The sequence below is a fragment of the Etheostoma cragini genome, chromosome 6, assembly GCF_013103735.1.
Source record: "Etheostoma cragini isolate CJK2018 chromosome 6, CSU_Ecrag_1.0, whole genome shotgun sequence".
NCBI classification, from domain to species: Eukaryota; Metazoa; Chordata; class Actinopteri; order Perciformes; family Percidae; genus Etheostoma; species Etheostoma cragini.
Window position 1 is genome coordinate 4841591 of NC_048412.1, and position 8783 is coordinate 4850373.

Genomic DNA, 8783 nt, shown 5'->3' on the forward strand with positions numbered 1-8783 from the left:
ACACACACACACACACACACACACACACACACACACACACACACACACACACACACACACACACACACACACTGTTTTCTCTTATTTGATTAATGTTTGCTAAAAACAACAGTGCCAAGCTGTAACTGAGTCGTCTTTTTTATTTTTTTATTTTTATTTTAGATTTACGCTTTTATTACGTAGAGGGCCAAGTGATATAAAATAACACAAACTTTGTACTCAAATGTGTTTTGATTCAATTTAGGGAGCTTTTTTTAATAAGGCAAGTCTCTACAGACGATGACAATATGTTGACATGACTACTCTAGTGGAATATAAAGGACATACTGGTAAATCTGGTCTCTCCTCTAGTCCTACCACAAGCTTCTACTTCCCCCCTTAAATATTAAAACGCCCATATTATGCTAATTTTCAGGTTCATAATTGTATTTTGAGGTTCTACCAGAATAAGTTTACATGGTTTCTTAAAAAAAAATATATATATATATATTTTTTTTTGTTGTACCGCACATTGCTGCAGATCCGGCTCCACGTCCGTACGCGACTCACAGCTAATTCTGTCGGACCGAGGGATTCTCCGTCTTTTTATTCTCTTAACAAACAAAGGATTGTGTCCGGTCCTCGCTCCCAGCCTATCCCTTGGTGAGTCCGGCGTCCGCTTCAACACCATGTTTTCGAGACAGGAGAGCCGGCTCTCAAAACACGAGCTCAAGGGAAAGCTATTCTCAAAATATGAGCTCAATACGTGACCAAAACAGGTTATACAATTGATAAATGAAACACAAAACAATAATAATAGTTAATACAACAGTTTATCTCTCAATACATGAGACCAAAAACAGGTTATATAAGTGGTCCACTTATCTGTTGTCAAGGAACATAATGCAAAATAAACTTTTTCCTCCACAAGCTAGCAGGCTAGTGCTAGCATGTGCTAGGGTTAGCCACCTCATCTTGGCTAAACCTGTATCTCACTCAAAACAGCATGGATAGTTTTTTTCCAAGTTTGTGTGTGTGTGTGGAAGTACCAGAGAACCAAAATAACACCGCAAATCCCAGAAGAAGTGATTTTTTTCATAATATGGGCACTTTAAAGCATTGACAGAACAGCAGCAAACTGTCCTGAATCTTCAGGAGATGGTTTCACTGGCTGCTTTTAAAGTACTTTTAAATGACATGGAGGCTGAACACACTGGCTGTAGATGTTATGATTGATTATTCTGATGATCTTTGTTGTTATTCACTATTGTTGAAATTTAGATATTTTATGACCTTGTTATTCACTATTTATTAACAGCATAAAGTGTTTTATGTTTTATGTTTATGATATATGTATTTTGTTATATGTCTGCAACCTTGTTGTTTGTGCTGCTGCTTAACTTGGCCAGGACACTCTTGGAAAAGAGATTTTTAATCTCAATGAGTTTTCTTTCTGGTTAAATAAAGGTAAAAAAAAAATAATAAAAAAATAAAAGAACTTTCAGCATTATTGTTTGATATTGTAGATTGCTTCTATAAAACTTGAAATTTGATATATATAGTTGTTGTTCAGAGACTGGTCATCATGGAAACAATGATGTCACAATCATCGTCCGTAAAAGTCAAACATAGCAAAATATGTCCATGCTAATGCACTGCGCTGCTGTTATCTTGTGTTCCGTGAAATGTTGCCGTTCATAATCTATTACTCAGTGGTAATCTGCAGCCAAATTTTATCCATTTTGTTTGTTAAAGACCGTACATTTGTAGGGAAAATTCTGCGAAGTGATGGCCGATAAGGAGTTAGCCTTAGCGCACCATTAGCCCTCCTCTCTTCCTACCACTTTGTTTAGGGTCTGAACCCCTGAAAGCACTTCCAGACAGTGGGGATGGGTTGGTAGCCCGTGTCTGTTTTAGTACTCAATCCAGTCACAAAATTGACTACAGTTTTACTCCGTGTTGTCTCGGTGTCAGACAAAAAGGATTGGATTTTATTTCATCACTACAACTGTGGGGATATTACTTAGCTGCCTGTGCATTCACTGATGTATTTGCATTTTTACATAAAATCGGACATTTGCCAACGCCGCGCTACGGCTCCCTCACCATGGTGGGTCTTCCAACATGGCAATGACCCGAAGCACACAGCTAAGATAACCAAGGAGTGGCTCTGTAAGAAGCACATCAAGGTTCTGGCGTGGCCTAGCCAGTCTCCAGACCTAAACCCAATAGAGAATCTTTGGAGGGAGCTCAAACTCTGTGTTTCTCAACGACAACCCAGAAACCTGACTGATCTACAGAAGATCTGTGTTGAAGAGTGGGCCAAAATCCCTCCTGCAGTGTGTGTATAAACCTGGTGAAAAACTACAGGAAACGTTTGACCTCTGGAATTGCAAACAAAGGCTACTGTACCAAATATTAACATTGATTTTCTTAGGTGTTCAAATACTTATTTGCAGCTGTATCATACAAATAAATAGTTTAAAAAATCATACATTGTGATTTCTGGATTATTATTTTTTTAGTATGTCTCTCACAGTGAACACACACCTACGATGACAATTTCAGACCCCTCCATGATTTCTAAGTGGGAGAACTTGCAAAATAGCAGGGTGTTCAAATACTTTTTTTCCTCACTGTATATGATTGTTTTTTTGTGTTAACATTGTAGTTTATGTATTTATTACCACATTTATTAATAACAGAGTTGAAATCGGGGAATATGGGGAAAATGTGAAAAATGACATTGCAGGTCAATTTAAGGTGTTTGCCCTAAAATGTTCTGCCTGTGCCCTGAACATTTTCAGTTAGAGGCTACGGTACTCCTAGTAAAAAAAAAAAAAAAAAGTCAGGAGCTGTGAAGAGAAAGCTAAAGGGACAAATGTGTAATGTAGGCTAACTGCAGCATTTGACATGAGTTTAAGTGGCCATTTGTGTTAAACTCAACCACTTTTTGAAATACATGCACCGAACAAACACACACACACATCCCATGCCTTCCTCACTATATAAAGGAGATGTTTTTAGTCTTAAATTACACACATGAAAAAATGAGAGTGAGACAGAGGTACTTTCTACCTCTCTTCCGTATCTTAAGTTTGCGCTTGACATTCTGCTGAAAGCTAACAGGAGCCATCCTGGCTAGTGTTGCCAATGAGCAGAATGGAGATCCTGCATATTAATTATTTATATAGGTCATAGTCACAACATCCGGCTTGGCAGTGCGGTGCCAACATTATTGCAATACATGGCCCTTGCTTACCCACAGCCTGCCCCATATGTTGGCCAGATTAACCTAGCGGATCACCTTCACCGAGGTCTGCATTAGGTGAGGCTTCATAAAGAGGCCTCACCAAGAATTGTCCACGTCTTTGCCATTGTTTGAGCCTTTATCTATAAATTGCAATTCTTTAAAAGTTATACCCACTTACGTTTGTCAAAATTCTGTGCATTTGTGATTGTTATAATAATAATAATAATAATAATAATAATAATTCTCTCCATAAACTCTTAGACCCCTACCAGTTATGTGCTACCCGGGTCTGATCATTTACAGCAATTATGTGTATGTGTGTTTGTAAGTGTGTGCATGTCACAGCCCTAAGGACCAACATGCCCTTTCAGTTGTTTTTCAGTCAGTCTCCATGAATCAGCCTCAATCTAAGATTGTCTAATTCTGCTTTAACCCTAGAACTGTTTCGCTATTAAACTTTGCAACAAATTTAGTCATCAGTGTCTGATGTCATTAGTCTCTGCCCTTGACACCACTGACAGGGAAGTAAACTACGCTATTGTGACAAAAAACAATCAAATGTATGGCCGCATTTCACTTTTAACGCTAACATAAAGTCGGTGAACTGTAACTTTTGCTAAACTGAGCTTTCCTGATGCTAAAGCATCTGAAAGGAGCACGATATTTTAATGTTTAAGCATTTGTTTCATGCCTTTCAGATTGTGTGATGCAGGTTATACATTGCTGATTCTAACTGCAATTCAAAACCACATCAACATAACAAAATAGATGTGTTTTCATTAAAATTGATTTATTTGTGGTTTCTCACAGAAACCCCTGAGAGTTTGTGTTGACTAAACTGAACTGAACGACACACAGCACAAATGACCTGACTATAACTGAATTGGGTGGCAGCGTGAAAATATTTTTCTAAAATAGCACATTTTACAAACTCTATATTGTAAAATTAACTCACTTAAAAACATGTACTTAAAGCTGTCCAATGAATTGGGATAAATGGAAACTCACCATGATCTTGACCTGACTTTCCTTTAAAGTGTATGTCTGTAGGTGGGTGTTATTAAGTTGTTAATATCTATGGTCACACTCTGTCTTTGTGTCACCCAAAAGAGTTCTACCGCATTGAGTCAGAAGCTTCTTTTCATTCTACAATACTCGCAGGGAGATTAACCCCCCAAATGGACCATCCCGTTCTCTCATCAGCACACACAATATCTTCAACATCTATACTCTATACAGAGTATACAACCGCTCAGCAAGAAAAACTTGAAAATTAAAATTCAAAATATGGTATTATTTTAAGTATCAATTCAAGTATACAGGCACTGCCTCTACTGCCTGTTACAGCCAATGCATGATATTGGGAAAAACTTACCGCCATATTTTTTTGTCTGTGAAATATATTGCAATATGAAACAAACAGCCTATAGGAACTTCCACCTTCAGAAAGGGACTAAGGTGTGTAAAGGGCCATCCACTCCAAGAACCATACAGTGAGGGAAATAAGTATTTGAACACCCTGCTATTTTGCAAGTTCTCCCACTTAGAAATCATGGAGGGTCTTAAATTGTGATCGTAGGTGCATGTCCACTGTGAGAGACATAATCTAAAAAAATATACATATACCTATAACGATGTGCGCATCCACACTGCTTAACGATAACGTTCTGCAAACAGTGCTCCAGCTGATAATAATAAATGATACACAAATAAAGCATACATTTCAACCTAAGATTACAGGAATGTCTGTACATACATATTCGTAAATTTAAAAACCAAAAAAGGCAACCAGCAGTCCCTCGGGTGCAGACACCGCTGCCTTACCCAGGCTACACTGAGGATTGTAGCCCCTCCGAGGGGAAAAGTCACATCATGCCACTGACCACCTGTGTGAAGGAAATTATCTGAAATAAATAGCCTAGGATATATTGGCTGTTGGCTGAAAAACAATACAGACGGGACAAAATGTTGCATTTACTGGTAAACCGTTACTCTATCCTCTGTGACCCTACATCTAGAACCTAAGCTGTAGTTGAATTTTTGTGGAACTAAGCTTTTGTGGAACAAATACATTATGATTTCTGGATTTTTTTTTTTTAGATTATGCCTCTCACAGTGGACATGCACCTACGATCACAATTTCTGACACCTCCATGATTTCTAAGTGGGAGAACTTGCAAAATAGCAGGGTGTTCAAATACTTATTTTCCTCACTGTATACTTGTGGTGTGGAATCATGGATGTATTAAGAGAACTGAATAAAGCGTTTAACGCAACGCCCCGTTCATTCTAATGAGAGTTGCTCAGTAGCGCATGATGCAGTCATTGAGCTAAAAAATACCCGGTTCTTCCATGACTGGCATTACATCACGATGGACATATGCACTAGCACAAAATTTGGAGGACCATCTAGGGACACTTCTGAGGCCAGGCTTACAATGGTGTACCAAATAGTCAAAATGGGCTTGGCCTATTGCATTCCAAAAAATATTGTTTTTGGATTGAACGCTTACATTAAAGGTGGAAAATGTATAACTGTAAGCTAGTGTTTAAAATAGTTACTGCAGTACAAATTTAAAATACTGGAGAGAGTTGTCTCCTCCGCCTAGGGCTGCACAATTAATCGAATTTTAATCACAATCACGATTTTTGACTTCCCACGATCAAATTTGCCTGATCAAGCGTTTTTTTAATTTAAATGCGTCATTTCATATGACGCTCTGTTTTTTTTTTGCAAAGCCAATCTACTGCTCCACAAACCACTGTCTGATCATGTGCCAGTCAGAGTTGTTTCCTTCACCGCGCAGCCTACTTTCTAGATGTAGACAGTCACAGAGGACATAGTAACGTGAGGAAAATTCAACAGATAGTAGTTGGTTATATGTTGGTCTCAAGGTTTACCAGTTTACCAGTAAACAAAACAGTTTGTCCCGTCTGTGTTGTTTTTCAGACAACAGCAGTGACCAGTGCTAGTTGGTGCTAGTTTGTTAGCTCACAGGGCTGTAGGGCGTGAGTAATATCTTTCTACTATGTCGCACCGGTCGCACCGGTGCACCTACCGTTCTCGAATCCGCTGCAATGTTGTTTAAATCGATATGGTTTAATTTTGTGTTACATGACCCATTTCTTCTGTAAAGCCCTGCCTGTGTTGGATCTTTCCTCTACTCTCTCTCCTCTTACTCTCCGCAAAGCCCTGCCACACAGCGGCCGGTGGTCCACACTTCTGACATTTGTCCAGTTTTAATTGTTATTAACACAGCTGTATATTGTTAAGCATGAGAGGCAAACCTATGTTTCCGCTGGTAACTCTGCTATCGCGGCCGCCACGGCGAAGAACACAAAAGTTATTGAATGCAGCTAACATCAGTTGCTCGAGTAATAGCATGTGAGACAGAGCCTGCTGGACCTGGGCCAGAGATATGATAGTTCATAAAAATGCAGCGCAGTGACAATACAGACATTTCATACACACGACGTGTGTATCTCCACTCAACCGCCATTCAACCTGCGCTGGACCCATTCATAATGAGTCCGCTGTCACTGTGAGTACATCGCACTTCCTCTCTCTCCCTAGCTCTTTTAATCAGTTATTGTTGAAAACAAGTGAAGGTAGCTTTTTCGGAGATACATTAAAAAAATAAATAAATAAAATCCTACGCCATTTATTCCAGATATCTTATTTACATGTGTTGCAGCTGTATGTCTATACAACATACAACTTCAACATAAGAAGAATGTATCATGACATGGATGTTAAAGCAGTTATAAATAGCCTATGTGACATTAAAAATTGTTTGGTTAAAATCAACAAATAATCGTGATCACAATATTGATCAAAATAATCCTGATTATCATTTTGGCCATAATCGTGCAGCCCTACCTCCGCCCCTCCCCCCAGACTCAAAGTTCACGGAAGTTTTAAGGCTGAGACCGCAGCATCCACAACAATGTTGCTAGACGCTTGTCTCACATAGCCAGACATTACTTCCAGGGCCCGATTAGTACCCACTGTTGTTCTTCAACATTCTTTGGGTTTTGCTTTTCAGAATCAGAATCAGATTTATTGGTCAAGCATACTCATGGAATTTGACTTTGAATTCAATTCAATTCAATTTTATTTATAGTATCAATTCATAACAAGAGTTATCTCAAGACACTATACAGATAGACCACACTCCAGAATTTACAAGGACCCAACAGTTCTAGTAGTTTCCTCCAGAGCAAGCAACAGTGCGACAGTGGCGAGGAAAAATTTCCTTTTAGGCAGAAACCTCGGTCAGACCCAGGCTCTTGGTAGGCGGTGTATGACGGGCCGGTTGGGGTTAGAATTTTGTTGTAGTTCATGGCATAGCAGGACGCTGTTCGGCATTACAAGGCACAGCAGGACGTAGCAGAACGTAGCTGGGCTCTGCAGTGTAGCAGTTGAATATGGCATCACAGAACATGGAGCGGGACCAAGGCGACAGCTGCTACCCTGATTTTGGAGCCTCTCTGATCCAAGGGAACATGCTGGGGAAAAAGAACAAAAGGACTCCGGGGAATGACTCCCCAGAGCTAGGTTAGTAACAACCGTTTCTGGGACATGGATGCACATAAATGAAAAGATGGAAAGATAGAGGAGAGAGGAGCTCAGTGTATCAAAATAAAAAATAAATCCCCAGCTGTCTAAAACTATTATTACAGCAAAACCAAGAGAGACAAGGTAAAGAGAGCTCCAGCCCGGTCGGGCCAGAACTCTCCCCAACCGGATTGGGCTGTATGCCAAGTCTCCCTTTAGTTTTATTATATTCTTGATTATAGGATAGATAAATCTGACAACTATGTGACTAACTACTACTCCCTAACAATATTTGATTCTATGCCCTAACTAGTGTATCAAAATAAGTCCCCAGCTGTCTAAAACTATTATTACAGCAAAACCAAGAGAGACAAGGTAAAGAGAGCTCCAGCCCGGCCGGGCTAGAACTCTCCCCAACCGGATCGGGCTGTATGCCAAGTCTCCCTTTAGTTTTATTATATTCTTGATTATATGATAGATAAATCTGACAACCATGTGACTAACTACTACTCCCTAACAATATTCGATACTATGCCCCAACTATAGGCTTTATCAAAAAGAAAAGTCTTAAGCCTACTCTTAAATGTGGAGACGGTGTCTGCCTCCCGGACCCAAACTGGAACCTGGTTCCACAGGAGAGGAGCCTGATAGCTGAACGCTCGAGCTCCCGTTCTACTTTTAGAGACTCTAGGAACCACCAGTAACCCTAGGAGCGTAGTGCTCTTGTAGGGTTGTAAGGTACTATGAGCTCTTTAAGATAAGATGGAGCCAGACCATGAAGAGCTTTGTAGGTGAGAAGAAGGATTTTAAAATTCTATTCTAAATTTTACAGGAAGCCAATGCAGAGAAGCTAAAACAGGAGAAAGGGGATCTCTTTTCCTGGTTCCCGTCAGAACACGTGCCGCAGCATTCTGTATCAGCTGAAGAGTCCTTATGGACTTTTCCGAGCAGCCTGATAACAAAGAATTGCAGTAATCCAACCTAGAAGTAACA

General features: G+C 39.7%; 1 protein-coding gene and 1 long non-coding RNA gene across 3 annotated transcripts in view; one reads left to right on the forward strand and one right to left on the reverse strand.

Annotated features, from left to right (window-relative positions):
* LOC117946053 overlaps positions 1 to 8783 on the reverse strand; it is a 23387-nt gene that overhangs the window by 13846 nt on the left and 758 nt on the right. Inside the window, exon 2 of the long non-coding RNA XR_004656955.1 lies at positions 6353 to 6358. This is a non-coding gene — a long non-coding RNA (uncharacterized LOC117946053). The remainder of the gene's footprint in view (positions 1 to 6352; positions 6359 to 8783) is intronic.
* Positions 1 to 8783, forward strand: part of LOC117946045 (low-density lipoprotein receptor class A domain-containing protein 4-like) — a 50830-nt gene that overhangs the window by 10637 nt on the left and 31410 nt on the right. The gene's annotated exons all lie outside the window — the stretch shown is intronic.